The sequence below is a fragment of the Leuciscus leuciscus genome, assembly GCF_965113295.1.
Source record: "Leuciscus leuciscus genome assembly, chromosome: 1".
NCBI lineage: Eukaryota > Metazoa > Chordata > Actinopteri > Cypriniformes > Leuciscidae > Leuciscus > Leuciscus leuciscus.
The window spans coordinates 31,357,418-31,382,049 of NC_138725.1; the positions used below are offsets into that span (position 1 = coordinate 31,357,418).

Genomic DNA, 24,632 nt, shown 5'->3' on the forward strand with positions numbered 1-24,632 from the left:
ACAGGTGATTCAGATAATCACAATTGCTGATTAGTTAGTTTTACTCAAAATCTCTGTAACCTGAGAAAATTTTTTTTACAAGTGGACGGAAAAGCCACATCAAATCAGAATTAATAGAGCGCTAGAAAGTGCTTAGGCCTATGGGAAGATTTTGAGTGGAACGTAATTACAGAAACCCGACCGATTTTGGGTGACGAAAAAAGATCGGATCTGTCGAAGACGTTTGACAGATATTGTAAGACACGTGTCGAAGTTGTGAAATCCAGAAGGGAGATTCAGCCAAAATGGAGTCATCTAACAGTAAAGTAGACCATTTTTACACACCGGTTTTCTGTAAAATGGAAAAATTACGGCCAGAAATGCATGCAAGAAATTGGGAAACGGATGATTGTTAAGCAAAGGGGAAGTGAAAATATTTTTACTAACAAACGCACACACGACGCACACACAAACACATACACTGATTTTCTTTCTGCTATCTGCAATGAAGAAACTGCTTGCAAATCTTTTTGTGTGTCTGATGAAACTTTGAGCAAAGCTATGACTGATGATTTGAGCAGTGTTGTAAATGATGAGCGTATGAGATTGTGCAAAAGTACAGGGTTTTTCTGAAGTGCCAATTTATCCGTTACTAGTCAAAGAGTTGTTGTAGTTTGTTCATGAGTGTAAAAAATGTGAACAAACAGTGAATTGTTGGATGGAAAAGAAGCAGATAAAAGAGAACAGAGTCGATAGGAGAAGGAACTGGCATGTAGGGAAGAGAGAATGTTTTTTCTGATGGAAAATACAAACAGTGAATTGTTGGATTGAACAGATACGGAAGGAACTGGCATGTAGGGGAAGATAAAATTCATATTTATGAACGCCTGATTAAGTAAATGGTATGAAAAGTAAGTTTTAGATAAAAATAAGGCATTGAGTATGATTAACAGGGATTAACATGATATAAAGATAAGGAATGTTTCATTAAGCAGAACGGGAAAAATTCTATATTTTAGAGATAAAATAATTATTGAAATGTTTATTTTGACAACCATTGTCTTTTGAACCTAAAGGGTCCAGCTATGCTGGGAGTATAGCAACAGCGCTTGCTTGTTCAACCCAGCTTCTGGATGCTAATATGTACGTGATTTGTAATCAGTGTTGTTGATAACACAATTAGATAGATGTAAAGACAGCTATGTCCGAAGATTTGGGAAATCAATAATGTACAAAGTCAGATATTTTGTTGAAATTAAGTCATTAAAAGACAAGGACATTGTCTGTTTTATAAAGGAAAATTATGGGTTGGAGATAATTTCCCTAGACACGTGTGAGAAAAGTTAATCAGAAACTTTGTGAAACCTGCTTAGAATATTTAGATTTTCCATGTCGCTTATGAAAATTAATGTTCTGCCAATAATAATGATGTGGATGTGCTTTATTGTATTAATGTTATGAAAACAAGAGTATTGAAGAATAGATTGCCATATTTTTGTAACAAGAGTTAAAGGTGCAAGCGGTTAGGATAGCTGTCTGTGTAATTTAGAGACTGAGAACAAGATTTGAGGAATCTTGTGATTTCTGTGGAACAGTAGAGATAAGTGGGACTGAATAATGATAATATTAAGTTGAATCTGCATACTAACCATTTGAATAAGCTATCAAACCAGTGTTAATGAAATTAATGACATGCTAAAATTCTTTATACTGTATGAAGAGTAACTGAATAGTCCTGATACAAAAGAGAGCAAATGCTGTAAGCAGCTCTGCTCTGAAGCTCTCAGTTTAAAGAGATTTGCAGATTATGTTTTTGTAAAAGTTTGATTCTGATTGGAAAGATAAACAGTAACTTGACTGGCTCCAAACAAAGAAAGTGCCAAAATAACACAAATTTAAAGAAAAGTCTGTGTTGATATGGGTTAGAAAGTAGATCAGTGTTAATATGAAGATTATGATTCGGCTATTGTAATTGAATTTGCAGCTGGGACAGTGGGGGAAAATGCAGAGAACTTATCAGTGGCTCTGTTTGCATTTCCTGAATAAGAACACACTGCTTCAGGGGTGTAAAGTAGGGCGGAGATGTTAGAAAGATCACAGTGATTGTAGGTAGAATAACAGAGAGTGTTTTACTGCGGTCAGCGAGGTCATTCAGTGACTGTAAAATGCCCACTGTATGACTGTAAAAGTAGATGAGGGAGAAAAGAAAGTTGATAGATAAACTTTTGAAAGTTGTTAAGAAGATTGAAAGATATTAAGTGTAAGGAATTCCTTTTGAAAGGAAAAGAACTATAAAAAGTACCGGTTGACGTAAAATTACAGATGAGCTAAATGAGTTGCAAAATATTTTAAAAGTACCGGTCACTAAAAGGATGATTGTGTTTTGAATGAAACGCTTTGATAAGGTTTTAGATGATATAGAGAGACAAATCTAACGAATGATTTATAGTGATAATCATAAAATGTATGACAAGCAGAGAGAGCAGTCTAAAAAGTTAGTATGAATCATAGAAACAGATTGATAAACTCCTAGAGAAAACATTGAAGTCGGGTATTAAATTATGGCAATTGAAAACCTGACAACTAAAATTGAAATGAAATTTTAAACGTTATTAAGAACTAGAATAATTCTTATTATTTTTTAAGATAAAATAAACAGAAGCAGTGTTACAGGATTAACAGTTGCTAAATGTAAAATGTGTAAAAGGCATTTGATTAAACAAAAGCTTGTTGTTAACTATGAAAAGAGCTAACAGCTGATGTTTTGGGTTCAAAAGATAAGATTGTGAATTGGCCAAAACAGGCTTGCTTATCTGGATTTGGTATGTGCTGTGACTGAAACTGCCACAGTTTCAGTGCAACAGAGACTCATTCTGAGTGGATATTTGTAATGTCTAAATTACAATACATGTAATTTATGGAAAAGATGCCTTAAGATGGTAGATAAAGTCTGAAGTTAAAAGTTTTTGAGAATGCAGTGTATCAGTCCTGAATGCCTCAAGAGTCTCTCTCTCATTCAATGTCAGCTGAAAGCTGTTGTCTGAGCCTGTGTAAAGCACAGTGTTTCAGTTGAAAATCATAGACACAGAGATGTTAAAGGAAATCATTGCCATTCAAAAGGGCAATTTGTACTTAAAACGTTTTTAAAAGTAAAACTGAAAGACTTTAAAGAAGTCTTTAAAATAATACTGTTTTGAACTTGTTTATTTTAGGACCAGTGACTTTGTCTCATTTTAGCCTCCACCATAAAACAGGGCTGATGGCTCCGGCTACAGAAGTAACAGTACACTGAATGTCAATATTAAATGTTCCAAGTGGATATGATGGTTCTTGGTTACCTCGATAATGAAAAAAATAAAAATTTCATTACCACAAACTATGATAATTTTGCTCAAGTGAAGTAGAGCCATAACTCAGTGTGCAGGAGGCGTAGATCCCAAAGACGGGTAAGATTCTCTGATGGCCATAGATGGGAACAACCTAAGACAGGGACTATCGCCGCCACTGGGGCACCTGCCCACCAGGTTCGGGAGGTGTTATCTACAAGAAGGGAGTGGTTGTGATGCTACTTGGGGCCAAGAGCATCAAAGGGGGGTCTGTTCCCTACAACTTCCACTCCAATATATATATATCAAAATGTTCCTTCACTTAAAAGAGCTTAATTATCATATAGAGACAATTACATCCAATCTCAGTAATATGTAAATAGAATCACAGAGCACAACCAACAACCATCTTGATTACAGGGACTTCGAATAGCTTGTCACCTTAAACATTTGACCGTTCTGTTTTAACAGAAGATCAAAGATGTGACATAAGGAACATGATGTTGGTTGCCTTATGGGCAAAGAAAATTTTTGATATTGAACTAGTTTTTAACTTCTGAAGGTCGTTAGACATGGTGGTGGCTAAAGATGAGGACAGCTTGTGATGAGTCAAGAAAAATTTCTGAAAAAAACGAAGGTTAGGTGAATAGAGTATTTAAACTAAAAATAACCACAAAAAAAAAAGATCATAGCATAATGTATTTTAGATTATTGTAATGGTTCTAATTTGAGTCAAACATTTGTATTTTGACATTTGTGAACTATTAAGGAATGACTATGATTATTTTAGTTACGGTCCTAGGAGGCTGTTGAAAAGATGATTTGCTTATAGTGAGAGAGAAAGAGACTGCTTGAGTGGACTACTGAGAGACTGCTTGATACTCTGTCTGTCTTTCTGTTATCAGTCAGCCAAAGAAAGATGAAGCAAAACAATCCAGCTGACTTTTCTAAAATCAAATGAATAATGAACAGACATGCCTTGAAACTGGTTAAGAGGCCATAAATAAAAACATTAGATAAAAGATACAGGAAAATGTAAGGTTAAACTGTCATTTAAAATTTAAATATTTTTAGAGAAAATATATAAATAAGACATATGAGCGGTTCATAGTCAGGGATGAGTGTGAGTGTTAATTCATGTTTTGAACAATATGCGTTAGTTAAGGACAACTATCCCGTCTGAATAGTGTGTATAAATTTGTCATTTAACCTCTGGAAAGAGTGTTTTAGTATTTTAAATGGGTTAAGGCAAATGACAAATTTGAAAGTAAGCTGAGGATTGTGAGTCAATCTGATGAGAAGGCAAACGCTGTGAGACTCGGGGACGTTGCCCTTTAAAACAATTTGATAAGAAGATGAAATTGTGGCTTTAAGTAATATTTTTGTTTCAGAGGCAGAGAAAAATGTCTAAAGGAAATTTGGCTTAAGGACAACGTTTGGGTTAGCAAACTTTATCCAAACAAATGTTACCAAATAAATATTAACAAATATTGCAGTTTTTCCTGTAGCTCAAACATTAGAGTGTGACACCTGTAACGCCAAGGTCATGGGTTCAATTTCCGAGGGAAAGCAAGAACTGATAAGAATGTAAATGTGTACCTTGAAATGGAAGTCACTATGGACAAAAGCGTCTGATAAAAGTAAGAGAATTTTATTACGTTAAATTTATGCACGAGATGAGTGTCGTGCATAAAGAGGAGGATGAATATGCTCGTGGCGGGAACAAGAGAACGCACAGTAAAACAAGTGGTCAGATGAGTCTTTGAACTTTTTAGTATGGATAATTTGTATTCAGGCCACAAACAAAGACATTTCGGCCTCACAGGGGGGACTAAACCCACTGTCTTCACAGCAGGCTGAGAGGTTATCTAGCTTTGACCTCATCGGTATGTGAGGACAGTAAAAGTCCAGGAGGAACCCACTGGTGGTCAGATAAGAGCCTTTCAACTCTTCAGGGGATCAGAAGGACCATTTGCATTCAGGAAAGTCCAGGAGGGGTTAGAAGAACTTTATTTGTCTTAACCAGCCAGATCTGGTTTACTAAGGGGTTCACATTTGCTGAAAGCCATCGCACAGGTGGGAAGATAAATGTTGGGAGGACATTGGGTTTAATTGTGTGCATTGTTTGTATTTTAAGTGTGCTAATAACAAGAATTGTTTCGACAGGAAACGCCGGAGCAGATGTGGCAGCACAGCAGACAAAAGAAAACTATGTGACAATAACCTCAACATTTGTTTTTCTTTACAGAAGATGCAGACTTTGCGCATGGCATGAGCAAAGTGGCAGAAAGGTGCCATACCTTGCGCAGCGCATAACTTAACATTTTTTTCATTTTGCAGGATGTCAGAACGGATTGAACCAAACAGAACTGATTCTGTATTGTTTTGTTAACATGAAACGTGGGTTGAGTGTTTTTCAGGGGAAAAGGACCCTGAGTGCTATTCAATGAGCAAGAAATTATCCGGTGATATGTTTCAGGTTGAAAATTTCACAGGTCACACCAAAGGGACGACTCATTCCAGTGGGGGTGCGATCGTGATCTAAGGGAAAATCTTGTAAGGATTTGAAAATGATTGGAGAGTGTGAGACCTGGGTCGAAGCATCTGACCTTAACCACACCAACCAACGTCAGCAACCCAAAACGCCAAACGCAAAGAATAAAGTGGGGGATCAATGATATGTGCTAGAAACTATCTACCCCGCCAACGTTGGAAAAATCCTCTCTACGGCATGCAAAGTGTCATATTGGTGAAGATGGAACGTCCATGAGGCAACGAGATGATCAACATATCTGGAGAAAATGTTGACCAATTAATGGTTGAAGAAAAGTTTTGTGATTTTTATTTGATTGAATCAAATTAGGGCTTAGTATTGATATAAATCTAATAATTTGACTTGTGCAAAGAAAAATGTGTTTTCAGGTAGAAGATCTATTAATTAATGTGAAGTATGGTGATAAGAAAAAAGACGGTATGTAATGGAAAAGTCAGGGATAATTTCGAACAACGAATGATCAAATTATAAAACTTTTCGGGTTAGATTTTATTAAATAGATTTTAATTAAATATAGCTTTAGAAGTAAAACCATTTCCTGACAAAATATTGTGATTAATTGAAAAAGCTACATATACAAATACATAGTGTTATGATTGTATGTGTTATTCTGATAATTTTGTTATTAATGGGTACAGTCTATCCTAGGGATGAACAAAATATGCAGATGGTACGAGTGACGGAAGTTGCAATTATAATCATTTACGTTTTTCTTACTATATGCTTTGAGCTATGTCTGGGATGACTGAGGGTCTGGTTCTCAACCAGGAAAATGCGATAACAATGTTTGTTCATTTTTAGCCCGGTTTCAGACAAAATGCTTATTTATTTGTTACAAGCTTTTTACTTTTAAAAAAAATAAATCGTATTTCTTTCAAAGTTCAAGTAGAGTGATCAGGTATACAAAAAAATCAGACATGAAGGGTATAACTGTTCTTGAATTAAGACTTGAATTAATTCTATTCTCAAAGATTTAACAGTATAATGGGTTTGATTAGGAAACAAGAGTGAATTTTTTCTATGTTGTTTATCAGAGAATGATAAAGAGAAGGAATATTGTGATGGAAAAAATTATCGTTTCCAAACTATTAATATCATTTAGTCATATGTTTTCTGTGAGGGTCTCTTACAGCTGAAGGGACATGAAAGCAGGAGGTCATTTAGATTGTAAATGAAGGCCTTTTGGCTTCTCAGGAACAAAGAACAGCATGACCTGCCCGGGGGGGGGGGGGGGGTAGAAACCAGTCCATACCAGCTTGAGATATAAGATGTCTTTACGGAAATTTACAGAAACTGGGAAAGGAGGAGTCAAGAATGTCAGAAACCTGTATAAAATGTCTCTGTTTATTGAGTCCACTAGGTCATTCTGTTTCACAGCTGGGTGGCTGCGGCTGTGAAAAGAATCCTCAAAGAATAAACCTTTTCTCTTTAAAACAGTTTTTGCCTCTTGAAAGTTTCTTACACATTTGATGCTGTTTTTATTAATCTCTGAAAATTGCTTTTACAAAGTGTAATTTGATTGTTTAGTTTGTCTCACATCTCATTGAATAACACAGGGAGGCGGGGCTTATGACCTATACTAGGACCAGTCACCGGGGGGAGATCGAGACGTTTTGGCTTCACTTTTCAGGGCTTGTGCGGCATGCTTGGTCAAATCCAGCGAATTCCAGTGACCAAGTGGGTCCCATAGTGATTTGACCACAAACAAAATTGCTGATCGTGTGGATTCTTATTGAAATGACTGGAATTCACCAGTGAACATTCACAGAACAGATAATTTTACTGCACCTTAATACTGTTTCCAGGACGAAGCCTCTACTTCCTCTATCTTGTTTCATGAGAATACTCAACAACCATTTATGAACACTGTTGATTCAAGTCACACATTTAAGCTTTTCAAAAGCCATAGTGTACATTACAGTCTCCTGTCTAATGGCATCCCAGACTTCAACATTTTATGATTCAAAATAGCTGAATAACTAACCATTAGAGATTTCAGTATAGAGATAAAGGTTAGGGCCATAATTTTCAGGAATATTACAGCATAATGAGTGTATATTAGCACTGTTTGTTTGTTTTTGGCATCTGATAGAGCTTTTGGACATGGAAACAATGATGTCAGACTTACCATCGGAGTGAAACACAAATGTGACCCGTCACGGAAACCAGGGACACAAGTCGGCAGCACAACTTTCGAGCAAAATGAGAAAGAAGCGTCTTTTTTCAAAATTGGTGATTTTCGTTTTTTTGCAGAATCTGTTAGTTGAGATCACGAAGAAGCCTCTGCATGTTTGAGATAGCAGTATTGGTATATTTAAAAGCGTACATTTTGAGTTTGAAATCTGCTTGTTTTTCAGAGATTCTAGCACGCAGTAGGGGCGTGTCATTGTCGGTGTGTATTTCCATACTGAATAAGCCGGCGTGGCTACTTATTATGCAGCGCTCTGGCCGGCTCTATCTGATTTCAAAATTCAATGAAGATGGACGCCAATAACATTACGATGTCCAGCAATCGATTTAAATAGTAAGTTACATGGGGTTTAATTTGTCGTTTAATGAGATGTAGCCTAATACATGTTGTCAGTGCCAATACATAGATCCGCCAAGTTAACTAACGTTTATCTTAATGGTCCAGTGGTAGAGCTTTTGCCAGTCGTATCAGAGGGTCTGAGTTTGAATCTGCCCTTGTATAGGTTTTTTTTTTTCTCGTATAGTTTTTTTCTCTCATCAAAACGATTATGTTCATCAGTGGTTGTATATCAAGCAGGGACACGCAAACGTTTGCATTATGTTTTGTGATTTCAACAAAATGAATAGAGAGTATCCGCTAGGCTTGGGCGGTATTCGAATTTTGATACCGTCAAACCTCCTCCCTATTTTACCGGGGTATACGGTATTACCGTGACTAATTAAAAATTATGACATAATGGGCTCAGATGGCGTCACCAAACTGTTGGCTTGTGCCTACACCGTTCAGAAACTGAATGCCAGATCGGGCAAAAAAACAAAAAACAAAAAAAACAAGCCCAACCCCTGCACATTGTGTCTGAGTATGGCCGATGGCATTAACTGTTATTATGAGCCCGAGCCCGCATTATTCAACATAATATCTGTGTGCGTGCAACAAGCAAGAAGTGCCTTTGTAATCCGGTGACGCGTGTCCATTGATTTTTATTAATAAAACTTTTCTGCAAAGATGGAAGTTGACGATCGCCATCTCTGTAGTGAACGCGCCTATAGAGAGAAATGCACATCATTACACAATCAGAGAGTGGCCTTTTTCTTTTCGTTTTGAATTGTTTCGTTTAAAGAAATTGACGATCGCCATCTCTGTAGTGAACGCTATAGAAAGAAATGCACACCATTGTTTAATCAGACTATATTTCTTTTCGTTTTGAATTGTTTCGTTTAATGAAATTGGCGATCGCATCTCCGTATGAACGCGCCTAAAGAGAAATGCACATCATGGATTACTTAGCCTAATCAGTGAGTAGCCTATTTCTTTCGTTTTTAATTGTTTCGTTTAAATAAATTTCAAGCTTTATTTATATATATTTGTCATGTCTGTGAGGCATAGGCCTAGCCTACACTGAGTTTCGGTTAATTTATGAGATTTCAATGCAAGTGACCGCAGCAGCCACCGCCCATCATGTCATGATTATATTAAATCCAGGCAATTGGTTGATGAAAATTTTATTAAAATTTAGATACAATTTACACAAAACGAAATTCGTTTTAAAGAGGCCTTTTACAAAACGAAATTTATTGAAGTGGTCAAATCGTCTGACTCCCGATGCATCCCATCTTATTTGTGCCGTTCACTTTTCATAATCAACAAAGATGGAAAAAATAACATTATAATATTTTAACAAATACGAAACTTAATGCGCTTATTTAATGAACTCGAGAACAAAATGCATCCTGGCAGCAGTGAGTGGGGGTTGTTTCGGAGATGCGACATTAGGTTAGAGGTGTTTACATCTCTCGCGGTCACCTTTTTATTGCACAATTTACAAATTGCCTCGTCAGTATTTACCGCCTCTCCCTCTTCTCATTCGGTTGGAACCAGAAATATTGGCAAACTGCAACCACACATAAGCATTTTTTAGGCAATAAATAAATTATATATATTATAGGCTATAAGGGCCGGTAATGACGGTATTGAAACTGATACCGGTGCTATTTTAAGATCCCGCAGTATCCGATATTACCGTAATACCGCCCAACCCTAGTATCCGCAACGCAACGTATTGAAGCACGCGTCGAGTGAAGAGTGTGGTGTGTGCGCGAGCCACACGAGAAAACACTGTATCCGCGCCACTGATCGCAGCGGCAACGAGCACTTTGATCACTTGATTTAAAAAAACACATTTCAGCTAGTATCTTATTTAAAAAACGAACGAAATGAATGCTCTGCCAGTTAACCCCATTAATGTTTAATAACTTTTGAGTCGCTAATCCAATCTGTATGCTTTAAAATGCACCGTAAAGATGAGATTCACAGCTTTCCTGTGTTATCACGGTTGTCTCTATTGGTCATTCATAGGCTGCGTAGTGCCGGTGATTGCGTCATCAAAATCTGCAGCAGTGATTCGTCAAGGAAACACATGTGGTTTCTTTCTCTGAGCCAAACAGGAACAATTGTTGATGCTTAGTCCCACCCCCATGCCCAGATTCGTCCAAACGGTCATCAACTCAACCAACAAACATAGTGATTGGTGATTTTAACAACCAATCACGTTTCTTTATACATTTTTAACAAACGCAATGCATTGAAAACTACGCATGAAAACTAACGGATGCAAAGTTTTTGACCATAGCGCAAAACACGAAAGAGAATAAAACACGAAAGAGCATAAAACACGAAAGAGCATGAGTATGTAAAAAAAAAAACAGCAGTACAAATCGGAGGATGTGTTAGAATTGATTTTTTTAAATGAGTCGTTAGACCTGGTGGAACCTTCCGATTCAGAAGATTGTTTGAATCATTTGCACTGTATATTTATCTATTTGTATTTAATTTGTGAAGATTATTTGCACTATTTGTTCATTAGCACTCAGTATATTACCCTCAATGAACCATTTCTTCATTTGCACTGTTTATTTCTTTTTGTATTTAGTTTGTGAAGATTATTTGAACCATTTGTTCATTTACACTCTGTATATTGTATTGTTAGTATTTATATTGCACAGTTGTCACTACTTGTTATATTGTTTGCATTTGTTGTTCATGTTCAAATTATAATATAATTCTCTGAAGAAAAATGTTTGCTTCAGTGTTCTGTTGTAATATAACAACTTTTCTATTTACTTTACCTCCTGAACTTATTTGGACACATCTACATTGTCAGTAAATGTAATACACCTGTTTTTACTCAAAAACGCCTAGAATAATATTATAATAAATGGCTATAACTTGCTGAGGGATTGTTACATGTAGACAAAATTTCATCTGGAAGTCTAAAACAACCAAGTCTAACTTTCTAAAAGAAAAAAACAAAACTTCAGGAAGTTCTGTTTGAGTTCACACTGAAAACACCAAATTTTTTGCTGCCGTTTTTCTTAAAATCCTGTTAATTTCATAAATTCTCTGACAAAAGAAATGTAAAACTGGGACTTTAAATGAGCTAGCTGGAAACTTTAGGTTCTCCTGTTTAAAATGATATATGGCACTTGATGCTTGCTGCTAGAATGGGTTAGAAAAACAAAGAAAAGTACAGGTGAGTCAGGCGCCCCAAAAATGTTCTAGGTCTTTAAGGGTTAACTGGAGATGTTTTATTTATTTGTAGAATTGGTACATTCGTGTCGCGAGATGTTTTAAAAAGTGGTGGGAACATGTCCCATCCGTCCCACCCGCAAATTACGTCTATGCCTATTTCCATAGTTTATTGCTTATTATTTATCATTAGCAAAAGTTTGTTTCATGTTACACGAGTAGGCTACACCGAAGAAAATTCCTAGTCTGTGAAACCTTTCATTGACAATGGCAATAAAATCTATTCTGATTCTGATTCATACTTGGATTCATAGCCTACTCATATCACATAGCACATCCTGTTTTTGATTTGAACATTGTCTAGAGTTTATATTATTTTTTATTCAGTGTACACAAGAGTTGCCTATACAGTTTTATCGGTAGATGCTAAGAGACATTTATTTATATATTACCTATTTGCAAACATATATTTTTTTTCTATGATGGCACATTTTCCTGACCTTTTTGCTCCCTCCTGTGCTTTAAAGCTTTACAGGGGGGAGCTTTACAGGGGGTATGGCTTATCTAAATGAGATGTAAATGAGCCCTATTGTCACTCCCAGCAGGAGAGAGATGTGAGATCTTCAGAGGCTGTTTTCTCCCCTTTGTGCTTTTTTGAGTGCCTACCTTTAAATGGCCATAACTTCTCCAAATATTATCAGATTTCCTTGTGTTACACATCGTTGGAAAGCTTGGAGACTACACTTTCAGAATCTGTGAATAACTCAAAATTCCCCAGAACCGACTTGTGTCCCTACTTTCCGTGACTGGTCACAAATGTTTTAAAGTTAAGTGAAGATGGACATTTTTAATTAGTCAAAATTGATTTTTTTTACATTGATTTATTTCGTGGAACATACACTCACCTAAAGGATTATTAGGAACACCTGTTCAATTTCTCATTAATGCAATTATCTAATCAACCAATCACATGGCAGTTGCTTCAATGCATTTAGGGGTGTGGTCCTGGTCAAGACAATCTCCTGAACTCCAAACTGAATGTCAGAATGGGAAAGAAAGGTGATTTAAGCAATTTTGAGCGTGGCATGGTTGTTGGTGCCAGACGGGCCAGTCTGAGTATTTCACAATCTGCTCAGTTACTGGGATTTTCACGCACAGCCATTTCTAGGGTTTATAAAGAATGGTGTGAAAAGGGAAAAACATCCAGTATGCGGCAGTCCTGTGGGCGAAAATGCCTTGTTGATGCTAGAGGTCAGAGGAGAATGGGCCGACTGATTCAAGCTGATAGAAGAGCAACTTTGACTGAAATAACCACTTGTTACAACCGAGGTATGCAGCAAAGCATTTGTGAAGCAACAACACGCACAACCTTGAGGCGGATGGGCTACAACAGCAGAAGACCCCACCGGGTACCACTCATCTCCACTACAAATAGGAAAAAGAGGCTACAATTTGCACGAGCTCACCAATTGGACAGTTGAAGATTGGAAAAATGTTGCCTGGTCTGATGAGTCTCGATTTCTGTTGAGACATTCAGATGGTAGAGTCAGAATTTGGCGTAAACAGAATGAGAACATGGATCCATCATGCCTTGTTACCACTGTGCAGGCTGGTGGTGGTGGTGTAATGGTGTGGGGGATGTTTTCTTGGCACACTTTAGGCCCCTTAGTGCCAAATTGGGCATCGTTTAAATGCCACGGCCTACCTGAGCATTGTTTCTAACCATGTCCATCCCTTTATGACCACCATGTACCCATCCTCTGATGGCTACTTCCAGCAAGATAATTAGGGCTGTGTATTGGCAAGAATCTGGCGATACGATACGTATCACGATACATGGGTCACGATTCAATATACTGCAATATATTTCGATACTGTGCATAAGGCGATATATTGGGATTTTTTTTAAAGTAGGACTATAATTTTAGAAAAAATAATATTTAAAAAAAGACATGATGTGCATAAAAGTCAAAGAAGTTTACTTTAGGTTAACAATTCAGTTCACAGAAAATCAGACTGCCAGTTTGGTATTGTGGTTCACAGGTTCTTAGTGAGCAAATTTTTATATTCTCAAGTAGGCCATAATAAAAGAAAATACATAGCCCCTGTCACAATACAAAACAACAACGTGAACTGGACGAAAATGAATGAAAGTGAACAAAATGAATGTGTCATATAGGCCTATTGAAATCAAGTTTTTATGTGATAAAAGATTTTAAAAGAACTGGACGTGCGAATGAGGCAAATTAACGTCTGCCGCGCTAAACGCCTCATTCGCGCCACTGGACCTCCAGAGGCGCGCAAACGCGTCTTTGCATTAACTTAACATTGAAATCACTCGCGCCAGACACTCTATTCGCGTTTGGTGTGAACGCAGCTTCACGGTGCGCGTCCACTACAGCGGCAAAACTACGCTCGGTGCCGCTGGCAACGCTGTAACGTCTCCGCTTTGGGGTGTGTCTGTTACGGGTGTGTTTGTTTTTTTCAACACACGGACAGTATAATCATCATGCACGCGATTACATTTAGAAATAGACAAGCTTTGTTTCCAAATGCACCAAGCAAAGATCCTTTCAATTTTATAAACCCAGCCAATATAATAACAATAAACACATCCAAAATAAAATCTTTAACATATATAAACAACTGCAAAGCATCTAATTTGTAAACAAAATTATTTACGCACTATATCCATCATAAACTGCCGACCGCGTTTTTCGCTTGATATTTGCATAAAGTCGAGAACTGCCCAACCTTTTGACGCTCTCAGTCGCTCTCAACGCTTTCTCCGGTCCGCTGTCAATCCCAAAATGCACTGCTGAGCGTGAAGCTCGACTTCCATGGAATGAATTGAAAACGCTTGCTCCGCTCGCTCCGTGCCAGTGGACACGCACCGTTCGGCGAGCCTTTTAAACAACATAAACGTGAACCACCGTCTTACCATGAATATTTTTGGACGTAAAAAAAAAATAAATAAAAAAAAATCTATATTGCGTTTTTGAAAATGTAAAAAATTTAAAATTGGTTCCTGGAGGCACCGAAAGTGGTTCCACACAGTGCCTAATATAAGAGTTCCTCAGGAAACTTGTGTGGTTCTCCTTCCTCTCACCCCTCATGCCTTTATGTTTCTCTGAGGTGGTACAGTAAAGCCTAGTTCACACTACGTGATTTTGAAACGTCGGGCTGAACTGTGCGGTTCACACTACATGACTTGCTCTCTGTGAAATCAGGAGTGTTCAAGTTGTTGAGCTGTTCACACCACACGACACAACGTGATTGATCCGCAACAGGAGGTAACGCACTACACGAGTTGACAACAACTCTGTCACCCAACTATTCTATCTTGTCTACAAACCACGTTTTGCCACGAAAAATCACGCGATAAAACGAACCGGAAATGACGCGAAACAGCACGCGCGCCAATACCCAGCGAAGAAGACGAAGAAGAACACAACGCGCGAATATGGACGACAGACAGAAACTAGTTATGCGAATTGTGTGCGCGATGATTTGCTCTGAGAAAAAAACGCCAAAAAAGAAAAAACAAGAGAGTATGGGTGAAAGAGTGGATCCGCATACGTGAACAGCAGGGATTGTCTGTGTTACAGAGAGAGTTGGAGGTGAGTACAGCATGTTTATATCGGAGATGTAGCTGCATGCTTATGTTTGGCTGACGGCCGCATTTAAAATGTTAAAATATCAATATGTTGTGTACTGTGCTAAAAAGCTGTGTTTCTTGATTTATTTATCATTGTAATAGAATAATGATAGGTCAGGCTTCAGGGAGTTGCTGCGAATGACGGCAGAGGAGTTTGATTTTTTTGCTGGATAAAGTCCAACATCTTATAACAAAGCAGGACACCAAGATGAGACGTGCAATACCACCCAGAGAGCGTCTGTCTTTGACCCTGCGGTTCTTGGCAACAGGTTTGTGTGATTTCATTTTAAACTAATATGAACTGAATATAGTGATAACGTTTTTGTCTGTCTGGGTATGTTTCTGAACTTTTTGGTGTCATGCAGGTGAAACGTTCAAGTCCCTCAGGTTCCAGTACAGGATGGGGACAAGCACCATCTCACAAATAGTGATGGAAACCTGTACAGCTCTGTACCAGGTTATGAAGGAGGATTTCTTGAAGGTAGGGAGTCATTACAAAATGTAAAGATATACACTCTACAACTTCATTTTAAAAAAGAACACCCAGAACATCAACATTGTGGACATCAGCAATATACAGTTGACTTTCCTTTTTCCTAAAAGTATTTTAGTAAAACCTATGATTACAAACAGGGATATACTTCCGAAAAGCATAAGTAATTATATTTTGATGTCTACACATACTTGTATGTTTAATCTCTAGTTTATCTTTATATACATATTTATATGGATTAAGTGAGAAGGAGTTTGACTCACAAAAGTATGACTATCCAATTTTGTTCTACATATAACTGTATTCTTGAATATATATATAATAATTCCAGTCACTGACTTTTGGTGTGTCGTATTATTTTAGACACCATCAACGGAGGGAGAGTGGCGTACAATAGCCATGGATTTCGAAAGAAAGTGGCAGTTTCCACATTGCCTTGGGGCACTGGATGGAAAGCACATTTACATACAGCCTCCAAGAAAAAGTGGAAGTTTTTACCACAAATTGAGCGTCAGCGTCAGTTCTGGCAGGCCAGGTAGTCAAGACGCTGCTAATGCTGTTTGCTAACAACACTGTCCCGTCAGCTGATCTGCTCCAGCTGAGCTGCATTAGCTCGTTAACTCCCCTCGCTGCTCAATGGCCAAAGCTCAAACAAGGCGCCCTATTTAAAGCACATTCAGTTTGCTCATACATGCTTGCTGCTCGCTTCTGCTGATCTGTACGCTGGTAAAAGCTGTTTAATTCCTTCATCTAGCTGTTTCTCAGAAGGTGGCTTAGTCATCTCTTCATAGCGCTTACACTGTAGACTGTCAAAACAGTTCAAAGTCAGATAATTCTAGGTAACAGCATGTTTTAGCTATTGCAGTCTTGAATAATCATTTCAGTTATTAATTAATAATTTTTACCATAATATAAATTGCTAAATTAGGCTGGCTCAGACGACACCGTTCGAGACACTCAGTTTCTGTTTTGGGGGGGCTAGCTCATCTAGTCAAAATAATGTGAGAGCCCTTATGCTGCTGCTGCATCCCCTCATGCTGATAATGCTGTCCCTATATGCGGCTGCTATCTCCTCATACTGCTGCTGTACCCTGACTTCTGCTAATTCATGAATGGTCAGGGGACTCATCTGATCAGAACATACTGCTGCTGCTGTCCCCTGATTCTGCTATCTCATGGGTGGTCAGGACTCATCTGATTATAACATATTGCAAATTATCCGTATATATTCGTAGATTACTAAGCATATAAATTGTTCAAATAAAATCATCCTCTGTATCTCAGAGGATTGCCAGGTGTGGTTTTGTTTGGGGGGATATTTTAGCTCTCACAGTCCTAAACTGTGTGAGCGTCCCCTAATGCTGCTGCTGCTGTCCTCTGACTCTCTGCTATTTCATGGTGCTCATGAAAGGTCAGAGGACTCCCTGAACAGAGCCATACCGCCAAATTTCAATTCAAGAACATCAACTTGTTTGCAATCTACTCTATAAAAATTCTTTATTTTTATTGTCTGTGTGTTCTTGACTTAATGGACCTGACAGAAATTGAGCGTCAGCGTCAGTTCTGGCAGGCCAGGTAGTCAAGACGCTGCTAATGCTGTTTGCTAACAACACTGTCCCGTCAGCTGATCTGCTCCAGCTGAGCTGTATTAGCTCGTTAACTCCCCTCGCTGCTCAATGGCCAAAGCTCAAACAAGGCGCCCTATTTAAAGCACATTCAGTTTGCTCATACATGCTTGCTGCTCGCTTCTGCTGCCCGCCACCTCCCCAGCTCCTCCTTATGCATAACGTGGCATTTGCGTTATGTCATGTTGCCTGCTCTGTTCACAGGGGGGATATTTTAGCTCTCACAGTCCTAAACTGTGTGAGCGTCCCCTAATGCTGCTGCTGCTGTCCTCTGACTCTCTGCTATTTCATGGTGCTCATGAAAGGTCAGAGGACTCCCTGAACAGAGCCATACCGCCAAATTTCAATTCAAGAACATCAACTTGTTTGCAATCTACTCTATAAAAATTCTTTATTTTTATTGTCTGTGTGTTCTTGACTTAATGGACCTGACAGAACTACAAGGGGAGGTTCTCTGTGCTTATGATGGCTGCAGTAGATGCGAACTACAAATTCATCTACGCAAGTGTGGGTACCCAAGGTCGAGTTTCAGATGCCGGACTGTTTGCTCACTCTGACCTGCGCAATGCCATGGACGAGGGCAGACTGAGCTTTCCCCCACCTGAGCCCTTGCCCGATTCTGACACAGTGATGCCCTACATGTTTGTGGGAGATGATGCATATCCCTTAAGGCATGACCTAATGAAGCCATATCCTTTCAGGCAGATGGAGCACAGTCAGAGGGTTTTTAACTATCGTTTGTCTAGGGCACGAAGGGTGGTAGAGAATGCATTTGGCATTCTTGCCAACCGGTTGAGAGTGTTCAGGTCGACCATATGCTTGGAGCCAGACAAGGTGGTAAAGATAACAATGGCTTCCCTGTGCATCCACAACTTCCTCTGCGAGCGCAGGTCAGAAGCATATGCCCCTCCAGTTTTTGCAGACTGGGAGACTGCTGACCACAACATGGTTGATGGGCAATGGAGGAATCATGGCATGGGTGCTTTCCAACCGATGGAGAACACCTCACATCGCAATTGTACAGCGACAGCAAAAATGCAACGCAATCTGATGCGGGACTACTTTGTCTCACCAGCAGGAAGTGTTCCTTGGCAGGATCAACGCAAAAGGAACTGATGTAGAGTTATCCCAGCAAACAGCAGGTTAAAGTCAGTTTAGGACATTTATTTTCTTGTGTGTTCAAAAGTCCTGTATTAATAAAGAATATTGTTTTATCAATTTGTAGTGTTGTTAACATTGCTTCTCAATGATTGTGTTTGTGGTGCACAGCAATATGTGTTCTAACAATAAGCTAAAATTTACATATCTTAAATATATATACACCATTCCCCATAAGAGTGTACATAATAAAAAACAATTGGTCTGCACTTTGTAAATAGTTGTTTTTCCTTTTATTACTTTTATTATCTTTTGAGACAGATGCAGCCTATTCAGGATGTGTTAAGGGTATATAAGCTTGGCAGAGGAACTGACTCTTTGCCTTCACATATCAGATGCTCTCTGTATGTGAATGCCAAAAAGAATTTCTGTAATATTTTCTTGCAAGAAATAAACATTTTTTTGATTCTTTGACTTTTCAAAGGTTTCGACTTGTCTCCTTCCTCCTAACTCTCCGAATAGAATTATTTCCACAACAAATTCAATCATCAACAATTTGAGCATTGAACAGTCAATTAGGTCACTTCACTTTGAATATACTTAGAATATAAAAGCTTTGAGAAATGGACAGCCAGCCTGTTTTAGAATTTGTGTTTTTATTATATAAAAAAAAGTATGTTTACATTAAAGAAAAAAGGAACATTATACAAACAAGTTTAAACTGCAAGTAGTGCACTACTATAATAAAATAAAATGTAATAGAACAATAATGTTTAAAATAGTAAAAATCCACAATTATTTAAAGGTTCATTAAAATGTCTAGTCATAGGCATGTTCGGGTTGTGTCTCCAAAAGTGATCTATGAAACCCATGACCTGAGGCATAATAAGGCTGCTGGGAATGAGACTGGGCCGTAGGTAGACCTGAATTGACAGGTTGATATGGGGTAGGTTGTCCAGGTGACGACAATGACCCGCTTCTGTCATTCTCCTGGGCGTTGTATATCATAATCATTATGCTTCTTTTTACTCGTGATAACAGAACTGGGTCTTGAATATCCCTCAATTCCAAAGCCACCTGGTTCCCAAAAGAAGTTAATGTATCCAGAGGTGTTTGTGAGTCCACTTGAGAAACCATCTGTTTCAACAAATCCAGCTTCTGCAGCTCTACAGCATCCTCAGACACCCGCTTTCTTTTTTGGGGATTGTTGCTCAAACGTGGTTGTTTACTGCTATCACTTGAAGCAGTTGAAGCAGTTTCCTCTGGTAATGGAAAGGCTTCTTGATTTGACGGAATTGGGGTGGATGCAGAACATGGGGAGCTGTCCACAGATGGTGTATCAGGCCTTAGGTCTGAGAGGTCCATATCCTCTGCATCACTCTGCCCACTGAATGATGCACCAAGCTGGAACAGAGAAGACGGTGATAGGATTAAGAAAGAGCTGCTTTAACAACATGCACTTACATTAACAACATGCACTTACATTACCCAGTTCAGCACAGTGTAAGATTTGAGTCAAGAGAGCAGAATAAAAGTATTACTGTAGCATGTGTGACACAGCGTGTGTATGTGTGTGGTATTGTATTTTTCAGTGATTTTTTCAGTCAGTGACTGAGTGAGTGTGCATGTTTGTGTATATGCCAAATCTGCCACTATTAATAAGCTTTTGTCCTCAAATACACATTATTGCATAATGTAAATTGTTAGGTAGATTATTTTATACAAAATCCGATGGAAAACCAATATTTCTCATCTGTAATACGTTTGTGGACATGGCTATTTCAGCAGAGCAATCTCGTCTGGAGTTATGACGGACGCACAGAATGAGTGCATTCAGATATGACCTTGTTGCATAAAATGTATTATAAAAGAAATGACATCTAAACCCTTTCACCTTTGTAATGATATTTGGCATGACTAGTTTAATACCCTTCTTCATCAATTTAATACATTGTAAACTTTTAATAGTTTGTAAACAAAAACACGTCAAGACCGCTCACAGGCCTTGTTCGTTTTAATATGTATATGTTGGTGTATGAGTGTTACAAATGCATGCTATTACAAATAAATTTTTTGCTTCTGTTGACTGTTTAACTTACTGTTGTTTCACATGGCCGGTGGACAATATATGTTTTGATGAAATCCATCACTCTGAGAAGCCACCTTTGCCGTGGAGTCAAGGGTTTGCTGCCACTCCCACTTGGTTTGGGTTTCTGCAAACGACAGTACTGCGTTCGCAGGGATATTGCCCTGGTCTTAATGTCCTCAACAGTAAACTCTACAATTAATAAAGAAAATGCATTATTTTCAGTTATGCATCCCCACAAATTCATTTATTTTATTTTGTCTGTTTCAAACTAATCCTTCCCTGGTTTAAAGTATCTCTCGACTGGTACAAAAGGCAGATTGGACTTAAAGGGATAGTTCACCCAAAAATGAAAATTCTGTCAGTAATTACTCACCCTCATGTTGTTCCAACCGTGTAAGACCTTCGTTCATCTTCGGAACACAAATTAAGATATTTTTGATGAAATCTGAGCCTTGTCTCACTCCTCCATAGGCTGCTAGGTGGCCCAAACTTGCTGGCCCAGAAAAGTTATTAAAGAGATCGTTAATATAGTCCAAGTGACTCCAGTGGCTCAATCTTAAGTATATCAAGCGACGAGAATACTTTTTGTGCGCAAAAACAAACAAAAATAACGACTTTATTCCACTATTCATTTCCTTCTCTCTGGGCCTCGTAGTGTTTTTGCGCTGAGCGTCTGTGTTGCACGTCACCACGTAGGCTCACTATTGGCCGACGCTGGTCATGTGTGTGATGCGTGATGACGTATAACACAGACGCGCGCGCACCGCAAAAACACTACGAGGCCCAGAGAGAAGGAAATGAATAGTGGAATAAAGTCGTTATTTTTGTTTGTTTTTGCGCACAAAAAGTATTCTCGTCGCTTGATATACTTAAGATTGAGCCACTGGAGTCACTTGGACTATATTAACGATCTCTTTAATAACTTTTCTGGGCCAGCAAGTTTGGGCCACCTAGCAGCCTATGGAGGAGTGAGACAAGGCTCAGATTTCATCAAAAATATCTTAATTTGTGTTCCGAAGATGAACGAAGGTCTTACGCGGTTGGAACAACATGAGGGTGAGTAATTACTGACAGAATTTTCATTTTTGGGTGAACTATCCCTTTAAACTTTAACTGAATATCCTCTTACTACACAATAATATATATCACAATAAACAGAATTACAGTAAAAATGTTTAGTTTTGCATTTCAACCTATAACATTTAGATAATGTAAAAATAACATTTTGCTCACCTGGCTGTTTAAGAGCGTTTGTAATTTCAGTCCATCTTTTCTCTTTCTCTGAGCGGTTGTGGTACATCTCATGTCCAACATCATAAAGGCATTCATGCTCCTGCCAGAGTTCGATTAAATTTTGCTCTAAATCCTGGGTCCATTGCTTTCTTGACATGTTGCTCATCTTTCTGTCCGTGTTTCTTCCAACTCGTCTTCTTCCGTGTTTCTTTGAAAACCGCGTATTTACCCGCGTATTTACCCGGTGACCTCAACCCATGCCTTGCTCTGATTGGCTGTAGCTCATGACATCAGTGAGGTTGAGTCGGCCGACAGCTCTGGATATCTAACATGCTAGATATTTTTCTGGGCTCGGCGACGCGTCTGCGAGGCGTCTGCGAGCGTCTTTGATGCGTTGTTGGCTCTTTCATACTAACAGATTGGCGAACGTTCATCGCCCGCGATTTGCACGCGATAACACCCTGACCTGTCGGCGAGCTCAACGATTTGCAAATCGGGCTTAAAATCATGTAGTGTGAACTAGGCTTAAGATTGAGCTTATATACATCACAGGGAGACTTACAACTTCCTTGTAAGTGTAACGGGTACCGTGGCGACGCCACCCAAAAGGGACAGATTATTCTCCTGTAACACACAGGAGAGAAACGAGGAGACAGTGTGTCACGTTCAAGCTCTCTGGAGTAATTTATTCACAATGTTCATTAAACAAATCTCTGTTTCTCAGAGTCACATTATGCTTCACATATCACATTTTCAATGTCTTCTTAACATTATAATGACTTTCAGTGTTCATGTCAATTCACAATCTGCAATAAAATAAACTTCTCAATTTCACATTCATGTTCACTGACTCTGTATTTTTTTATATTTCACACTATTCATCAAAAAAGAAATACAAAAACCATAGTAATATACCTCAATTACTTCTCTTAAATGATTAAACATTTCTATTCACAATATTTTACCAGTATCACGTTAATACGATGCTGCAAATCACTCTCAGAATTATGAATATACTTCAAATATAACTTTAAACCTTATTTAACACATTAACCATTATCAATTGACATTCAACACACATATATAGTACATTAAACAATACTTATTAACCTTTAGAGCTTATAGAATACCTTCATGTGCATTTGTATAAGGAAAAATGTATATTTTTAACTGACGCGCTCACAAACGTTACATGTGCGTTTTCAGTAGGCCGCTAATCAGTCGAGCTTTTCTCTCTCGCTTTAATCAAACTCAAAAACAACCTCTGACGAACATCACTTCTCTAAAACAATTCACTTATATTCTAAACACATTTCAGCATGGTTAAATTCAACTTTAAAGTGTTTTTATACATTTACCCACCTGTAACACACAGGAGAGAAACGAGGAGACAGTGTGTCACGTTCAAGCTCTCTGGAGTAATGAAAAACGGTCAGGAGTAGCATTGCACACTTCTCTTTTTTTTACAAGGAATCACATTAAAATAAAACCCTTCCGAATATTCCTTTTTCCAAAATAACACAATAACATATTCAAAATGAAACCAATAATTTTGAATATACCTAAAGTACAATTACAATACTTGTGTGATCGTCACACACTTCCCAGCAGAAAGAAATGGGTCCCACCATTTTCTTCTCTACTTATCTAACTCGAAGCCTCTTTTAACAAGCAACCGGAACTGGCAATATATATGGTGTTGCTGGTACCGTATAAGGCATGTATGTAAATAGGGGGTAAAGGGTAGAATAAGGGTTAAGTGGATATGTTGGGGTTGAATAAGGCATAAATGGGTGCAAATGTTGAGTAGTCTGAGGTACAGGGTAAACAGGTGATTGTAAGTGTGTGTTTGTCACATTAACTGTAGCCTGTGTTGTCTGTGTAGGCTGACCTAAGTTCTCATATGTGAAAATCTGTTTAGGTCGTCGCTCCCGACTTGACCTTCTGACCTGGGTCTGGTTATCTGGCACTGCACTGACTGGAAACTGTTCCTCTTGACTGAACTCTGGATCCTCATCATATCCATCTTGTTCCTCAGGTCCCACAACAACAAACTGATCTTCATCTTCTCCGGGTTCCTCTATCTCTACGTTTCCCTCAGGTAACAAATCCGTTTCAGGTGAGTGGTGCATCCTAAATTCCTCCTCTTCTTCAACAGGTATTGGAGTTGGCTGGCTCAGAGAGGTTACTGGTCGTTGTGGTGGGGCTACCACGGGTATCTCCTTTATCTTTTCTACTGGTACCCTCAACCAATAACGAGGACCATCTGAGTCATCTCCAGAATCTGAGTCTGAACCTGATACTTCCTGTAGACTTGCACGTTCTGAGACATCGGTGCATCGAGTCTGGTGTTTCCTTTTCTGTGTTCTCTTTTCCGGAGCATCTTGGCATGGAAGAGCTTCAACCGGAAGGTCATTTGCTAATAACAACAGATTACGGTGTAATGTCCTTGTCTTTCTCTTGTCTCCAAACTCAGGGTAGACTACATATACTGGGTTATCCGCGAACTGTTCTTTCACAACGTTAGTGTTGTCACGGTACCAAATTTTCAGTATTCGGTACCGATACCAGTGAAAATCCACGGTTCTCGGTACCAATTTCGGTACCAAAGCTTAATTTAGATTAAATTTACATATTTATATTAAAGTGTATATCACAAAGATGGAAACTGTAGTATTAAAAACACTTTACAATAAGATTCCATTTGTTAGATAACATTAGAAAAAATGACCTAACAAAAAAAACAATAGTTATATACTGTCGCAATTATTCTCCTTTAGGGGTTAATTTAAAAATAAATTTTTAAAATCAAAAGTTAACATTATTTCTGTTAACATTATTTAATGCACAATGAATGAAGT

At 38.4% G+C, this 24,632-nt stretch overlaps 1 long non-coding RNA gene across 1 annotated transcript; it reads left to right on the top strand.

The window, feature by feature from the left end:
- The first annotated feature begins 15,140 nt into the window (after window positions 1-15,140).
- On the top strand, window positions 15,141-16,222 carry LOC309482009. The gene is made up of 3 exons (XR_014200169.1): window positions 15,141-15,502; window positions 15,599-15,714; window positions 16,090-16,222. It is a non-coding gene; the product is annotated as an uncharacterized lncRNA (long non-coding RNA).
- Window positions 16,223-24,632: the final 8,410 nt, after the last annotated feature.